The 18,429-nt window shown below is 32.3% G+C and overlaps 1 long non-coding RNA gene across 3 annotated transcripts; it reads left to right on the top strand.

Moving 5' to 3' along the window:
- Nucleotides 1-2: 2 nt before the first annotated feature.
- LOC121116324 (uncharacterized) lies at nt 3-16,139 on the top strand. 3 transcript variants are annotated; one of them, XR_011779567.1, is made up of 4 exons: nt 7-418; nt 4,892-5,078; nt 13,038-15,670; nt 15,721-16,139. It is a non-coding gene; the product is annotated as an uncharacterized lncRNA (long non-coding RNA). The 3 variants fall into 3 exon arrangements; XR_005863822.2 differs by having other exon boundaries at nt 55-418; nt 15,596-15,670; XR_011779568.1 differs by lacking the exon at nt 13,038-15,670 and having other exon boundaries at nt 3-418.
- Nucleotides 16,140-18,429: the final 2,290 nt, after the last annotated feature.

Below are 18,429 nucleotides of genomic sequence, written 5' to 3' on the forward strand. Positions count from 1 at the left end.
TTATTTAAGAAGTGTGTGAAACATCAGAGTGTGAATGTCTAACCCTATTACTTGTTTTTTTCTTCTTCGAGACAATGCTTCCATTTATACATATTATACATACAATATTGTTATCCATTATTAATAACTCAGTTAAAAGTTAAATAATTTATCTACCTAACTAACTAACTATTCAATCAATGGCAATTGATCAATGCACCATAAAGGAAAATCAATCAGAAGTTTATTGTACATAGTATGCGTTATTTGTACTCGTATATGTAGAAAGATTGTAGAAAAATGTGACAATTATATTGTGTTTATCCATGATTATGAAACTTTACGTTATTATATTCATTTGTACGCAGTATGAAAACTTTGTTTTTTGCTCATCACATCCTCAGAGTATGGATTCCAAGCTTACAAATCAATCTTTAAAGTAAGAATTCATTTTATATAACTACTATTAGTGTTGCGTTAGTCCCTATTTATTCCGTCAAGTCCGGTCCCGTCTTAGGAATAGTCCTATCAGTTCGTGGGACTGATCCTTAAGACCGTTGGTCTTTCCAAATGTCAGTAATAAACTGATTAAAAGGAAGAAATAAAGTCGAGTGACTTCGTCAAGGACTCAACTTTATAAGTTTTAGGACTGATATGCAGGCCTGAAATGAACTTCAGTCTTAATCCCTAAATAAGGATCGATACAAAGATATCTACTAAAACATAAAATTTGACATTTGGGTAAAAAAAAAAAAAAAAAAGTGGGAAAAGTCCTCATACTGTAGCTCCAAGTTGAAATATAAGTCTTTATTAACAAGTCCAAGTTCTTGAATATTTTTATTCAGTCGAGTTTGAGTCATTTTATCTTTATATAACTATGTATTATAAAGTGCCCATAATTCTAAAACTTTTCTAGAGTTCATTATAAATTAGTTCTCAAGTCCAAATCCAGTCGCAAGTTTCAAAATATGGACTTGATTCTAAGCTGAGACGAAAGTCTCGAGTCCAGATACTCACTTCCAGTTAAAAATCATGAATAATGACTGAAATCATTAGGAAATGAGCCATGTGCGTTGCTTACTTATATTAGCTAGTAAACAAAGCGGCATCTTGCGGCAAAATAATACAGCTCTCTGAATCCTTCGTATTAATCTCCGTTTTTCATGAGCCCACTGTTTACTTTGTTTTTTTTTTGTTTTTTTAATATGATTTGAACATAAAACACCTGCGAGATTTCAATCATTTTATAGAGTGGTCCTTTAACATTATACTCCCTTTTTTAACACTGTATGATAGACAATTTGTAATAATCAATTTTTAATAACTTTTTTTTTTGCTCCTTCGCTATTGCATATATAATTTATTTGCATTAAGTTAGGATGAAATAAAATAAAATTGTTATGGAAAAAGAAATTGAAAACCCCTCCTTTGAACATTTATTTGCCTCTTGGGTTTCTTCAAAAATGAATGACAAATATGTAATACACATAATGCTTTGTTAATAAAAAATATCAACGGTGCATTCACTAACATTCCAAAATAATTTCATACATGCGCATGTCTTACAACTTTTAGAGACAAAATATTTTTCCAAAGATAAAATTTCCGGTGACTTAATTATGTAGAAATACCCATGTTAGTTTTGAATGCACTGATTAAGAAGTAAATATGTTTGTGAGACGGTGTTAAATTTATTTCTTTTTTATATAGTTTTTCAATTTTTTTTAACTGTAAAATGATATCTGACGTTAAATATTTGTCCTTTTGCAAATTTGTTGTATAAACACATGAATGTAGATAATGTTTACGGTTAATTAAGCAATACATCTGTTATACTATGGGAGAGGTATGCTTGATTTATGCGAATATGTTTAGTTTGATATGCATATTAGAAAAAAATTCATACACTGACACGAATAATGAGGATGGATAATATGGATTGTTAAATGGGTATCATAAATAGTAAAAGCTATCCAGTCTATTTAATGTATTTAAGAGCTAAAAATAACCACATTATTAAAATATGTTGTAACATATTAGCTCTGGGACGTTATAACCTTTATTTTGATTTTTGTAATTTTCCTGGAAAAAAAAAAACTTTTGAAAAGGACAAAATTAGTTGGCAATTTGAAAATTTAACCCAACTGTAAAATTATTGGTTTATAGACATTTTGCCGAAAACACATTTTGTAGTGTTTATATAATGACCAAATCTCCCAAATTATTTATTGACAAAAATATTTTTGAACAATAAGTCCGTGCACGAGAAATATTATTAATGAATAAATGTAGGTGTTTGTTCAGAGTTTATTCGATTTTGTCAATGAACAGCTCACGGTGTTTCCTCTCACTACCCCAAAAAACAACACTGTATTTTGTTTTCAGCAGTTGATTTTTATGTCTCAGTGCTCTAAATGCTGATTGATTGAATTCAAACCAGCTCTTGCTAACCCGTGAAAGATTCCATACTGTTAATTAGTACTTTTTCTATAGTTGGAAATAATTAGTTAACTTGTGACTACCAACTGATTTTGAGCATTTTGTAATGTTTATTTTAGGAGCAAAGGTTTCAAGCTTTTAATTGCTAAGATTTTTATTTGATAAGCCAAATACAAAGAATATACGCTAAAATTTGACATGTTATACTTCTATACTTCACCTTATATAGGCCTTACATGGAGCTATATAAAGGGCTGTGAGAGTAGTCAAACTCCTCATGAGCATACAGTTAAGAATAAAATGTAAGTTGTTAACCCGTAGGATATTAGCGTTTATATTTATTCCTAGCAGTAGTGCCCGGCATTAACAAGACTAATAGACAAACATGGCTTTAATAATATAGAACATAACTCCCAAAAAAATAGCTACTCAGTAACATATTTAAAAAATACATTAAAAAATGACTGAACACAATCAAAACATACAAATACCTATGCGCAAAAACTTTTATTTTATTAAATTAGATTTCTCTTTGAAGATTCAAACTTATTAGTGAGCAAGAAACACGATAGTTTTTATAATGAGCACAATTGCCAGAGAATACAGGGACCAAATCTGCTGCATTTTAAAGACGACATTACTCAATCAGCTGATGTCTGATCCGTCGGTTTTTGGTGTTAAAATTTTGCCCGGGCCATAGGCTTCAGTTATTGTTCCCCACATGTAGCGATAGCATCATTTTAAGTGCCCAAGAAAAGTAATTATGTTCAATGAGAGAGATCGTAGGTGCGCTGCTATTCAGATTATGCATAGTGATCACATCAAATTCAGCAATGCTGACATCTCTGGCCTTCTGTCAATGCCAGTTAGAACGTTCAGAAGTCTCAGGAAGCAGCTGGAGGAGTTATCGGACCCGATGGACGTTGTTGAAGGAAGAAGAAGGAGGAGAAGAGCACCAGGATTGTCCAGGACGTCACCTTCATCAACAAGGTCAGGGACATCATCGACGAGGACCCCCAGCGTTCCATGAGATCCATGGCAAGTCTGTTGTCAGCGACAGGCCGTGGATGTGGTAGCAGGACTCGGCTGCGGCCCACAAAGCTAATCAGACGCAAGAATGGATGAAAAGCAATGCTTTTGTGGTCGTACCCTTCTCCTCTTGGCCTCCCTCATCACCGGATTTGAACCCGTTAGACTACTTTGTCTGGTCCTACGTGGAGAACATGACCAACCACTCCTCCCATAACACCAAACAGTCTCTCATCACATGCATCAAGGATAAAATCAGTGACATAGAAGCAGCACAGATCCAAAATGCCTGTTTTCGGTTTCGTAGCCACATCGAGCGGGATTGGGCCGCAGACGGTGGTTACATTGGATAGATAGCTGCTCTATATCCTAATAAAGATATTCGTTTTTATTTTATCAATAAATATTATAAAATAAGCTTGTAGTTGTTGTATTTAAAATGTGCCAGATTTTGCCCACGCACCCTGTAAGCCGTTATCAAAGGTGCTAACATATACCTTTCTTATAGATTTACATTAGCAATAATTGATAAAAGTTTCATATCCCTAGTTATATGCTATGGGCCTTGATTGCAAGGGGAAAAGAAGCAGAAAAATCGACGGTAGAAATCAAAATATATAGTAAACTTATATGTTCGTGTTGGAGGAAAATTGTTAATCTATAAGTACATACCAACAAATGCGAGGAAAATAAATCTCGATTCGAGTGGCTCTGAGTAATTGATTGATTGATATAAATGTCTAAATGTGAAAAGTTTCGTCTGTCTCTAAAGCATTTATAACAATAAACTAAGGAAAGGTACAAATGTTGATGTTTATACATAAGTATATTATGACTTATGAGTCGTGATGATAATTGTGTGTATTTTGGCCATTTTAAAAAATAAACCGAAAAGAAGGAGAGACAGCTTATATTACTCAGTTACTGCCTAATGTAATATATTACAGTAACACGTTACGCCCAACATTGGTATATTATATATTTTACAGAGTTCGTCACAATCATATTGCTTACAATGATGTTGCTTCACCATGATGTTACCCACAACAATTTAGCATTTGATTGATAGCTGACACCATGATTTTAAAACGCAACGAAATAACCCCAAGTATTTCCTCTACGACATTTTTACAATAATCGCTTTATAGTGGACCGATTCGCATACTCATCTCCCTTATTAGTGTTTTAAACGTGGATTTGCTGTAATCTAAAAATATTTAAAAAAAATATTATTTTGACTTCAAGGCCAGAAATGTAAAGAAATTTCAAAAGATAAAATGAAACTGTTAAGAGGAAGGGATTACATGAAATGTTGATATAGGTATTAATTTTTTTATAGTACCTGAATTAAATTATAAGCATTAAATATTTGAAGATTATTATTCTGTTATTAAAACAGTGAAATTACGTTGTTTAAAATCTTTTTATTTAACATTTTTTTCAGTTATTCTACTCTACAAACTCTCATACTGTCATCGAATCGGAAAGTACAAATACTGGAAGAAAGAACTTTAAAACTAGAGTGTATTATTCTTAATCATCCAAAAGATCAATCTCCTGGGGGCATTTTATGGCAATTGAATGGTTCTCCTTTAGATTTTCGATGGCACAGGGGTGGATTGCATTTAAAGGTATTAAATTGTATTTTAATTCATATTGATTTTGTATTTTTTGATATTTCGTTTAATAAACCGAGGACAGTATAAAAGTTTATTATTTATTTATATTCATTATATGAATTTAAAAAACTTTTTGCAAAAAAATTAGTTTCACATTAATATTGTTAAAAAGTACAAAAAAGTTTATAAAAGATTGAATTTGCTGAAAATCAAATGAAACGGAAATAGTTTTTTCTAAGCCAAGGAACATACATTTTTCCCCCTTTTTGATTAACTAAAGTCTATTTTTCAATCTTATTATTAGTAGAATAGTTATGAAATAAAGACGGTATTGAATTAAAAAATCGTCCAATCATTATCATCTTAAGGATTTTATAGAACTTAATTCCGTTATGATTAATCTGCTAATATATAATAAGTTTATAATAAAATGTCTTAAGGCTTAAGACGTTTTATTATTATTATGTATATTTCATAGTTAAACAAATCTACGTCTAATAGTTTATAATTTACTTGTATTTTTTCTTTAAAATTTTGAATATTATTTTTAATGGAGGGGGGATCTGACAACAGATTCATTGAACGAATATCTTTAAGGAATCTTTTTTGTGAACCGACCCTAACATAGTTTACATAACGGGTGTAGAAAAAGTACTGAGATCTGCGTCCAAGTAGTCATTAAAGTACTTATAATTGATAAAGATGATGTTGTACATTAAAAAATAATTTATTATATTTTTTAATACAACAATGCACATTAATTATGAATCTTGCCACCATCAGCTCCAACCGCCTCAAGAACCCTTTGGGCACATTGGCAACGTAGTCCTTTTTCATGATCCTCCACTGCTGGTTAACAGAGGTCTTCAGGGCACCAATATTTGGGTGGCGGACTTTGCAGGTCTTCTTCTCAATTTGCCACCAAGTGGAGTAACCCAGTGGATTCAGATCTAGCCTCTGAGGGGGCTAAAGGTACTTGAACCAGAAGTTCATGTCGATACTCTTATACAATACTAGCAGTACGGGCTGGAACCCCGTTCTAATGAAATACATAAGTGATCTTGTTGGACTTTTTTACGGTCTTGGTGATCTATGGGACCACATTTTCCTTCAACACAATCAAGTAGTGGGCCGTGGGTAATCGGTATCCAACAGGAAACCGAAATGGAGGCATTTTCTCTCTAGTTGATACTAAAGCCCCCAATATCATCCAAAAGGCCGGATATTTTGTCTTGGAGACTGTCATGATGCTGTTGTCAGCCTTGCCAAAGCATACAACCCGAACATTTTCCTTGCTGTAGACGGAGTCAACGGTAAAATTCTTTTCATCAAAGAAAAAAATCATCCGGTTGCTGTTGTGCTTCAGATCATACAAGAGTTGTTGACATAGCAGAAGACGGAGTTCTTCTTCGCGTTGAGACAGGAATGGCCTCCCAATTCTTCCAAGCGACCTTCCTATAGCCTTTTGGATAGCCATGCCCACAGTATCGATGCACTTTCTTCTTCTAAGCTTACTCAGACATTTTCATCGTACGGTTGACCTTAAAGGCCTCAAAAATGTCTTCAGGCTTCACATTGGTGAGTCTTCCCCTCTTGGGGCTGTCCTAAATGTTGTTCCCATCAGCCTGAACTGACAGACTTTGTCCTAGCTATCGTTTAAGCCCTTCATTTTGTCCAAGGTGGTCTTCCCTGTGCTAATTAAAAGGTCTCATTACTTTTTCTACATCCAGTATTTATTTGTAAGTCTGTTTTTTGTATTATCCCACTAGGAATCCAAAACGGTCGAACAAATTAGTCTAAAAGTTAACAAGTAGACCTACCCAATAACCAGGCATATTCCTATGATATGCTTTTGGCCCTCCAAGGCCATTACGAGTCTGTTTTTGAAAAAACCCACTTCTTTTTGTCTCTGCCCTATTCTCTTCTCCCTGCTTTCTTTGTTTTAATTCAACTCTGCAACGCTGGATTTCTAGGACGCCTCCAAGCTACATAAAGAAGGTAATTCTTGACTTCTGCTATCAATATTGGTGTGATTGATATAAAAAAGATCAAAGTATGAAACATACACTTACTATGCTTAATAAGCCGAAATTAAAGTGTATCAAGCTCGGAAGAGAAAAATTCAGACTCATTATACAAGCCTACAATGGACATGGCCTTTTTTTAGCCAACCTGAGCAAGTGGAAGGGCATAAACTCAACGTGCTATGTCTGTATGGAAGAATTGCAAAGTGCAGAATATCTCATCAATAGATACCCCACCCCGCCTTATCTTACGAGAGACATCCAGCCATAAATGAGGAAAATGAAGACATTCGTATTTTAAAATTTATGAAATGTAAAAAAATAAATAATATTATTGAACGAAATTTGAATGTAAACTAAGTTTTAGAATCTGCTGCAGGAGCACCAATACACCGTTGTGTCTTTGTGTTCGTTGTCTTATATTTGTACAATTTAATTTTATGTATGTATGGCAAACAGTAATAAATATTTAACTAACTAACGAACTTTATAAAACAAAGACAGTAACGTAAAGAAGAAGACGAAAAAAGAAGTGAAGGCCAGCAGATCGTGAAATGATCACCTCCCAATTGTACCTGTAAATTCTTCTTTTCCTATCTTATCCTCCCACTTAAGCGGGAAAATATATTGAGATACTCAGTGATGCACAGTGGTGTAAAAAATACGATAAAATAAACAATTCAATCAAAAGACAAGGAAATAATAATATCTTGTTATTGTTGGGACGTAGTCGTCCTTATTATTCTCTTTTCACTAGGGGAATACGGCCTGATCAAACTGGCTGCGTGTCTGGAGAAACATTTAGCAGCTTCTAATTTTAAGCTAATCGGAATTGAGTACTACTAAATTCCTTACTTTGAGTGTACACCCTTTCTCTAGAGTCCTTTAGAATCGTCTATGAATAGAAACGTCATAAGTTGATAACTCAACAGCTTATTTCCTTCATCTTACAGATCAGTAGCTGATTTAATGAAATATAATTACATTTAAGCTGCTCTTCTACCAAGAATTATTCAAATTGTTAGGGTTACTACGTTCATACTTAGTTTTCTTTTATTTTTACATACTAAAAAGACATGTTTGATGCATTACTGTAAATAATGCAAGAGTCAACTCATAAGAATTAAGGAAAAGCGCTTGAGCGGAAAATATACTTCATTTTTGTTTATTTCATAAAGCGAGTATTTTTTAATTTGGGGTGGAGGGATACATGGTTGATTTGATGTATCAAGGAGTCGACAAGAGTGTTCTTGCTGTTACAGGTAACTCTGTGAATCCATTGCTATTAAGTCCGACGAGTAGATAATCAAGTGCTGAGTGTTTACTATGATGCTTTAAGACTCATGTCGTAAGAAAGAGTAGAGCAAATTTTGTATTGCACTTTTGTCATTGCTTGAGACACTTGATGATTCACTAATATCAACATTATTTCCAATAATATGAAGATCACTGAGATGAAAATATTGATCAGTAAGATGAGAATGAGTGTCACTGAGATGATTATCACTGATGTTATTTGGCATTTCTGTATACTTAATATCCTCTGGCTCAGTCTCAGGCAGTACCGAAAGGGAATCCTCTTGATTGGAATCCATCCTGACGCTGGGCTCTTCAATAGTAGGCCTAACCTGTGAAACGCCGGGTACATTCAAGCTTAGTTCTAGGAATTCTGATCTCAATTAAGTTTGCACTGTTTCTATCATCTGCTTCTCACTCATTTTTGCAAAATTCGGGAATTTAAAGGCGAAACATTTTATCTATCTACAAGTCTTAAAAAAGAAACTATAGATACGACCCAATCACCGAATATTGAGAGGAATAAGAAAAGAAAAAATATATATAATTATAATTATAGATTTTGAAATATTCTTGATCCATGTATGGGATTTCCGTCTTTCATAACTCTTCCAGTAGTAGCTGGATCCAAAAGTGTTTTTTAGGTGAGGATTGATATATTTTCTGCCAATCAAATGGATCGATCATTTAGGCATCCAAACCTAATTTTGCCTCAATGTTGAATTATCATAAATTCAACGTTGAGGCAACATAAAATTTACGTAAATTCAACGTTGAGGCAATGTTATACTAACGTAAGTTGTCAATGAAGTTATAACCCACGTTGAATTTACGGTGTTTTTGGGCTACGTTAGTATAACCTTATATTCACCAATAATTAACGTTTAATATACGTCAAGTGTTTGCTGGGTAATCATTTCTTCGTTATCAATTAATTCTCATTCCGCATCATGGATTATTAATATTGGAAAATACTCATGGATTGACGAACAAACATAATATCAGGCAAATGTTTATGTTGTGATTCAATTAACATAATTTATAGGAAAACTGACTAGCTATAATAATGTTAAAAACTATGTAATTATATATATTTTTTTAGAACTGCTTTGTTTTTGTCACTCGTAACCTTCTCAATCCCCGATGTAGAAGCTCTTCTTGATGCTGTTGAGTTTTTTTCTATATTTAGGTGCAGTTTGTCTCAAAGTGTTGATTACAATATCTGTCATGGACTCCATGATGAAGCAAAGTTAGGCGGCACCCCTTGAACCACCTAATGTCGCCTTCCTTGTTGGAGAGGGGGGCACTGACCAACTTGGAGTTAGGGAATGTCTCTTTGGATCCACCCTGGAATCACGAGTGAAGGGGAATATATATTACTAATAAGTTTGATCATTCGGGGAGAGGGGGGGGAAGGGTGATCTAAGTTATTCTAAGAAGAAAGGAATGGAAGAAGAGATTTTCCCAGATATACTTCTTCAATGTTATACACAGATAATCTTAGGGTTTGTTCTTTATTTTTGGTAAAGAACGTTTTGGACTAAGTGCCAGGTGATCTGGATCTGTTGTTGAAAGATATACAACTGGGTGGTTCTGGTAGAATCCTTTGGGGCATTTCTTTTCTCGACTTACTATCCGACTGAATCAGAAAAGGCGTAATTGTCTTGACCACTTAAGCGTAGGATTTTCCCCCTTGTCTATTTCCACCCCCTACCACTCAACAAACCTCTAATAAACGTGTGATACACACTGAGCTTTTTTTTATACCTTACCAATAATTGTAGTAAATGATTATTGGATAAAAATAAAACATTTACAATCAATAATGGACACACATAAATTAATTAAAGTCCGTTAAAACAATTAAAAATCCCACTAGGAATAATAAAATATTTGTAAATAGGTTGAAGGTTTCGTCGATTTTTAAAAAATGTTCCGAGAAATTAAATAATTGTATAAATAAACAATAGAAAACTAATAAAAACACACGCTGCATGAATCTCAACCCTTTCCCCGGGCAAAGGACTTTTAAAAAATTATATTAACCTGTTGTAACCTGGCCCACTTCTCTTGAGATATGGCATCCCAGGGATACCCTCTTTGCCACCATCGTGTGAACTTTGCCACTGCTTTGGGTGCTATCCTCAAAACCACATTTTGGCTGACCGGCAAGAAGACCTAAAGTAGGTCGTGCCACGTTGGTGCTCTCCTAATATTTTGGAGAATACCCTCCAGGAATCCCACCACTTTCTCTCTATATTTTTTTGCACTCCCTGAAGTCCTTCTCCTATGCCGGTGTCTCATTACAGTGTCTACAGATGCTCCGCTCATCATGAAACACACTGAGTTAAACACTCTTCTTACAACAGTTAGAGAGAGTATGGTTAAAAAAATTCAGCAGTGATTTTTCAACTGATTGAAGCAAAGCCTAATAACCTTACTCTTGACAGACGGAGCGTAGGCAATTTTAGGGGTTCACCCTCCACGTTGAACTCAACTGAGTCGGATCCCAGGACCTTACCAGGATCATTCATACCTGGATATTAATCAACTTTCCCTTTATTCCATTCAGAGTGCACGAAACGGAATTGTCGTATGTTTGACACGAAAAGACCTAACACACTTTTTAGAGCTGGTCTTGTGGTTTTTCCTACACAGCGTAGAGCTTCTACGACGATCCGTAATATGAGTACTTATTATTAAAAGTCAGGAGTAGCATGACGTATTCGTAAAAATCAACAGTTGATTGGCCATTTGAATAATATTACTATATATTTTTATAAATGCTCATGGGCGTACTATTTGTGCTCACCTGATTTATTCCAGGATTTCCATCTTTGTGCATTACTCTTCATTGCATGATTGTTTTAATTCCATACTCTATGCATGAAACGCGCACTTTCGTTTTTTGTACCAACTAAGAGTATGAGCTTAAATTAATTATATCAATCGTGGAGTAAATGTCATAAGGAACTAAAATATTGTTCATGGATAATTTATTTATTTTATAATAATTTATAAATAGTTCTTTTAATTCTTTAAGACATTTATTACACAACTATTTTAATTCAAGTATCTTTTCATTTCATCCCCTATTTTACATACAATAAAAAAGTACGCTTATATTTCTTACATCAACTAGAGTAAGACTAAGCTAAACGATCACAAGGGAAGGTTGTTTAGTCAAATTTATATAATATTTATAAATTTATACATGTAACTCAATGTGGAAAATTACTAAATATCTTTAGAGCAATACATTTATGAATAGTACTTAAAAACATTTTTGAATCCATTTTATTTTTTTACTGAGAAAAAATCCTTTTAAAAGATTATTTATTTACATATATATTACTCAAATAATTATCTTATTTAGAAATAAAACACTTATTATACTACCAAATCCTTAAAACTTCTTAAGCTCCTTTGTATAAAAGTAATTTTTAGTCATTAATACTCCAGATGAAAAGTTACTTTAAGTATCTCCGTACAATGCAAATTTATTCCAAATCATAGAAAATCGAAAAGTAAGTATATTCATAGATATTATGGACGAATATTGATATTTGAATATCGGTATGGGACCTAGGGCCCTCGGGAAAATTGCCCGTGGAAGATTACTATGGATGAAAATTGCAAGTTTGGTTAATTGCCCGTAATATTTTAAAAGTAAATATCTATATTTTATAAATTCCTGCGTAAAATAATACAATAAATTTCTTATTATAATTTGAAAAGACCTAAAATAGATGCATATTATATTGCTGAATCTTTTAAGATTAAAATTTCATCATCATATTTTCTAACAATACTGAGACTACACTTATTAATTTCTTTATATTTTTTATTTTGTTGAAAAATATCACCTCTATCGTGTTGAATATGCTTCGATCTGGACATTAATTCTTTTTTTTTTCAAATACTTTAATTAAATGCCAAAGATTAGGATGCAAATACGTAACACACTTATTAAATGCATTATGCAATCCCTTTACCCCATTGTTCGTCCTAGGCTCATTTTTTTTGTTCAATCAAACACATTCTATAATTTGATTTGGTATCATGGTTCATCTCTTCGCATGTTGTTTCATTTTCCTCTTAATTTTCCAACGTATGTCAATTCGAAATATGCAATAAATTCAATGGGGAATTGTTTCATCTTTAGTTAGTTCTTCAAATATATTGATCACATTATTTGGTCGTAGAAATGCGAGTGAAGAAGATTGTCTCATTTTTAACCTGTTTTAACTGAAGTTACATTCTCTGTGATAACGTTGTTTAAAACCAAAGTCGACAATTTTTTGAGTATAAATTTTGAGAGAAATGAAAAAAAAGAAGTCATATTCAATTCACAATTAGGGAAATTTGTCTGAAGTGCATTGATTTTGATAAAATATTAAGTATATATCTTCTTTTTTACATGTTCAGAGTACAAATATTCTTGGAATATAAGTCTTTTGAACGATTGTCGTTATTATGTATATCGACTTCATAGTATATGTCTGTTGTAATTTTAAAAGTCCCATCAATTACCAATTTTGTATGATTTGTAAAGTCTCCCAATCCTGGATTTGAATCAAATATAAAAATCTGATTTTGGTAATTTTCACCATAATCGAATAGTAGAAACTTTTCTTCATTTTCTTACAAGGCTGCAAACTGGGGTGGAATGGAATATCCTGTCCGAGAGAGAGGAGCGAATGGGAAATTGTGAGTCTATTGTTTCCAGCTTCTAACACATCTCGATATATTTCTTAATGCAGGTAGCTCTGCAATGGGTCCCCTACAAAGATTTGATATCTATTGGTGACAAGAAAGCGTGTTGATTGATGAGGGCTGGCTATGTAATTTTCTTTTAGATCCATTTGAATTTAATAGTCTTCAATTCATCATTTGTCGCCTCATCGATAAATCTATGAATTGTAACATTTTCTAAGTCTGAATTAGTATGAATTCTTGCCTTGCAATGCTTTAACTTTCTTCGAGAGCATTCCCCAAAAAATGTTCCTCAATTCGAATTTTAGGTATTCTTGTGATAAATTTGGTAGAACAACCTTTTCTTAATAGATGCGTGGCATTTATTAAGAAAATTAATAACAGAGTACCCAATAAATTAATGCTTCACATAAAAAAAAAATGCAGTGTTTATATCGCACTGAACAGTTCATTGCAAGTATTATTCATGTGTAGATTAGTCCTGTTTAATAATTTATTATCACGAACAAGACACGAGTTCTCGGATTTTTTGGGGGTCCCATGAGGTCACAGAGGTTATAAAAGGACAGGTACTGAGATAATGCCAGAGCCATCATATGTATTCTACAAAATATAAAATACTTTCTTTCGTTCCACGAAAGGGCCTCACGCTTATAATCTTTCAAAAAATTTCATAATGATTATATTGCATATGCCATAACAAGTCGTTATCCTTACTGTAGCGCGCAACCTTTCCTCCGAAAAGAAACAGAAAAAAGGCCCGAAATCATCTGGTAGTTAGCCAAATAAGTCACCACACCAATTACAATATATCTTATACCTATGTACTCCAAGACTTTCACCGTCATAAATTATTTCTTCACCATTTAAAAAATATATTTTGTAATATTTAAATCTACATCGTATTTTATTTGTGAAATTATTATAGTATTGCTTAGTAATATTTTATTGAAAGCGTAGCTTTTCATTTGTATTTCTATATGATAGCTAAGATTTGACCATATAATTAATAAGATGGCCAATATATATTATATAAACGACGAGGGATCAACTAGAAATTGTATTCCTGTTATTTTGGAAACGGAGCATATGTAACTTACAACTTTGTGTATTTATGAAAAAGATTAAATTATGAAATAGCCATGACGTTTCAAGCGAGAGGAGGCAAATGACAGCAGATAACAATATATTTAGGGCCTTTTTGTGTTAGTGAGGCGAGGCCGTGACAAAGTAAGGTTAAAAAAATGTCAACAATATGTGCATGCTGAAGTAATACTACAGAAGTATACATTGAACTAACTTAGCCTATAAGCTTTTAATTTTTTTTAGCGAATGTGAGAAATGCACCTTGTTGATTCCGCCCATCAAAATAATTTTTATCACTACCAAGACTTCCAGGCCCAATCCGGGGGCTTGAAATTATTTTTTTTTTGGTATTAAAGGGGTTCTATTCTGAGATAAGAGTCATTCTTGTTCACCACCGTGATTTAGCACCAATTTCATTCCGGATTGAATATAGTAAAATCTATACCATTAGATAAGATCAATCCTGAATAAATCTTAATAGTATATAATTAAAAATTAGCTGTATATTAATTTTATCACTTCAAAGCCACTGCAGGAATTGAAGAACAGTTCAGGAAGTTCCAAAAATTCAGGCTTGAACTACTTTAATGCAACCTAAAATGAAGAACAAATTTTTACAAGCTTTGATGTGTTATAGATTCAATACAGCCCTCAAGTGTTGAGCATAAATGATTTCACATCGGAGGGAATTTACTTTATGATAATGTAATCCAATCATATCTATAAATACTTTGGGGGATCCATGTTTTATATAATTAGTATTTCAAATTGAAAAATAGTCACATAATTTATTTTGTCTAAATAAAAGTAACATCAATTTTGAATTCATTAGATTCCTACTGAACTTTCTTTATAGGACAGACTATTTTTATTATTGATAAATTTATTGTACCAAATTTTCAAGTTTCAATAGAAAGTTTTCATATATTGAAACTAAAATATTTGATATTTTAACATCCCTAATAGATAACACATGGGCGGAAAAGCCTCGGGCTTAACAAAGAAAACAAGTTTTATTTTTGTTTAAAATTGGTTTTTTATTGAAGAAAAGTATAATTCAAAAAAGTGTAAAATTAAAACACGAAACTGTTTTTGATCAATTGTTTTGGAAGGAACAAAAGTAGAGTCACAGATAACAGAATAATTCACAAACTAAAGAGCAGAGTATTATTAAATTTTGACTTTTTTTTTTGAAGGATAGTACTAATTGAAAATCAGATGAATTAAAAAAATTGCGCCATCTATGTGAGAAGCCTAGTACTTTTTAGCCCAAGTGTTATATATATTTAAAATAAGAAATATATTTAGGAAACTTTTGAAACTATAATTATTAAAATTAAGGAAATATTTCTGATTTCACGGACTAAATGTACTTAAAACTTACATAATTATTTAAATGCAATGGAGATAAGAACAATATTTCTCTTGGAATCCACCAATGGAGATGTGTCTCTCTTTCTGATTCGACTTTATATTTTATAGGTGAGGTAATTTGATTCTTATATAGTGATATTCTCATTTTAATATTATAGATCATCCGCAATACGAGATCGACTGAAGCGTCCCTCACTCTCATAAGAACAAGAACCACGGATTCTGGAACCTACTCGTGCCATTCGATTCAAGCCCAGAATTCCACTTTAAAAGTGACATTTGATGAATTGAAAGTTGAGATCTTACCTTTATCCAAGGATTATTCTTATTCTTCATCATCGTCCTCATATTGCTTCAAGTGTATATATCATTCCATTCTTTTATGCAATATTTTTTATACTATATTATTGCTTTTTTGTATTCAATTTAAAAGTAATCCGTAAATGTTTTTTTTTTTTTTTTGTATTATAAATATTTTAGAGGCTTTAGCTAATGTATATTATATGTTATATGTCTATAAAAATATAAAACCCACATAAATACACAACTCTATGTACTTTTGTGGATTGTAAAGGTGTATCAAAATATTATTATATACACATAAAATGGTCTCATACTCGTACTTATAACATGCAAATAATGGAAATAATGGAAATATATTTTGAAATGATCCTCATTTTATTTCATATTTAATCGTATTTAGCGTTGGATCAATCCTAAGACTATTTTAAATTAAGATTAAAAGGATTTGCTCAATAAAAATGATACTTGAAGTTGTAGCTTTTCATCAACCATGAAAGCTGATCTATCTTCAATTTAATTAAAATGGACTTAAAAGTACTAATCGTAGATTTACGCACTTTTTTAAAATCATTTTAGTAAAAGAAGATACTTTATAACGTTTTTCTCCTTGGTATAAGTGTCTTTAATTTCAATAATGTTAATACATCCTCAGCCTATGTAATAAAAAAAATGTAAGATCTAATTATTAAGCTTGATCATATTTTGGGGAATATCTAGAAGATTAGACTCTGTTTTTTTTACTGAGAATTTTGAATTCCTTAAGGGCAATTACATTTATTATTTTTATAAAAAGATTGATCGTGAGTAGTGAAATTCATTTTGATGTTCATAAATCTTAATAAAGAAATATATATCATGTTGAGCGATGATTTCTATTCCAAGGTATAAAACAGGATTTTTTTGAAGTGGTTTTGCTTTGAAGTTTATAGAAATATATATTTTTTTTAATGTGTCTCATGCATATGAGAGTACAGCAATTTTCAATATTTTAGCCTTAAGATTTTTATAAAATAAAATTTCGAACTTACATGTGATCGACTTGTTTTGAACAAATTCTTACTCACACTCAAGTAAGCGCTCTGGGAAAATAAATAAATGTTAGGGCAGATCAAGGTTAATAGAAGTACAAGGTTAGACCATCATGTAATCCGTCTCGCTAGAGTTTTCAATTTGATGTATCGTACCGACTGCTGGGCACGAGAGGGAGATTTTGACGTCATAGTGAATAATAAGGGTACCAAATACCTACAAATTCACAAAAGGATAAAATTAAGAACTGGGACTACGCTGTGGGCCACAAGAGAGAAGTTTGGTATCCTTGGAATATGATATTATATGTTATTTACATTTTACAATATATATATTATTACTAACTGATTATTATTATTACGATGATAATACCTATTCGCCATTTTGAAAAAGTATAATGTATTCGCGCAATGGAACTATCAGATGTGGAGTTGCCATTTGTGATTCTCTTAACAACATAATTTATCATCATTTTTCAAAGAATCCCTCAAGGAGAAAAGAATGGGATAGTACTTGTCATCGAAAGGACCCCATAGGAAAATACCCTAGAATGTGTTAAAATCATTTTGAGGAAAATGCTTATAAAATGGATTTAAAAGATGAATTGCTATGACTATTAAAAAAAAATGAAAGAAGATGCTGTCCCTTCCAGAGGTATCATACCTGGACAAAAATGAATTAACATAGTGGACCATTTTGAAGAAGATTCTAATGTAATATATTTGGAGACATTAGACAAATCATCCCATACCAACGTAAAATTAACGAAGACATTTGTGTTAAGAAAGATTAACGCATCTAATCAAGCATGCGTGTCCCAGATTATACAAATTAGTAGGGCTTTTAATACCAGAAAAGATCCACTCATTCTAGATCTCGAGTCACTAAGGAAACAGAATGCCAATTTATGCAAAGAAATGAAAATCCTTCAATCGGAATATAGATTATTAAAATCCAAATCTAACTTTAAGGAAGCGATGAAAGGAGAACCGGAAAAGAGATTTACTAAATCTCAATGTAAACTCATTATCAGTGGGAAGAGGTTTGGAAAATGGAATGAGGAGGATTTTGTTAAAAAACTGATACTGAATTCTCTTTCCTCAAAAGCCTACCGGTACATTCAATCCAATGGTCTACCTCTGGTTCCTAGTGTAACAACCCTTCAACAGTGGATCCGAAATTTTAAAACTGCTCCTGGAATACAATAAACTATTATTAAGATTATCGCTCAACAAGTCAAATCCAACAAAACTCCGAATAGAAACTTAGCTGGATTGTGCTTTGATGATATGAAGCTCCCGACAAATATCAAAAAAGGACTTTGGATATGTCTATGGAGTAAATTTGGATATAAAAAAGGATATTCTCGAAAGCATGATAATTGTGATTGGAACAATTAAGCAAATTAAAAGAAATAAAAATGGTGAAGTGGTGTTGCCTAAGTCATCTGCTTTGAAGCCCTGCCAAAAGGGTATAAGTATTTTTCCAAAATCTTTGATATCATTGTATCAATACATAAATAATGAAATTGACCT

Source organism: Lepeophtheirus salmonis, chromosome 4, assembly GCF_016086655.4.
Source record: "Lepeophtheirus salmonis chromosome 4, UVic_Lsal_1.4, whole genome shotgun sequence".
Lineage (NCBI taxonomy): Eukaryota > Metazoa > Arthropoda > Copepoda > Siphonostomatoida > Caligidae > Lepeophtheirus > Lepeophtheirus salmonis.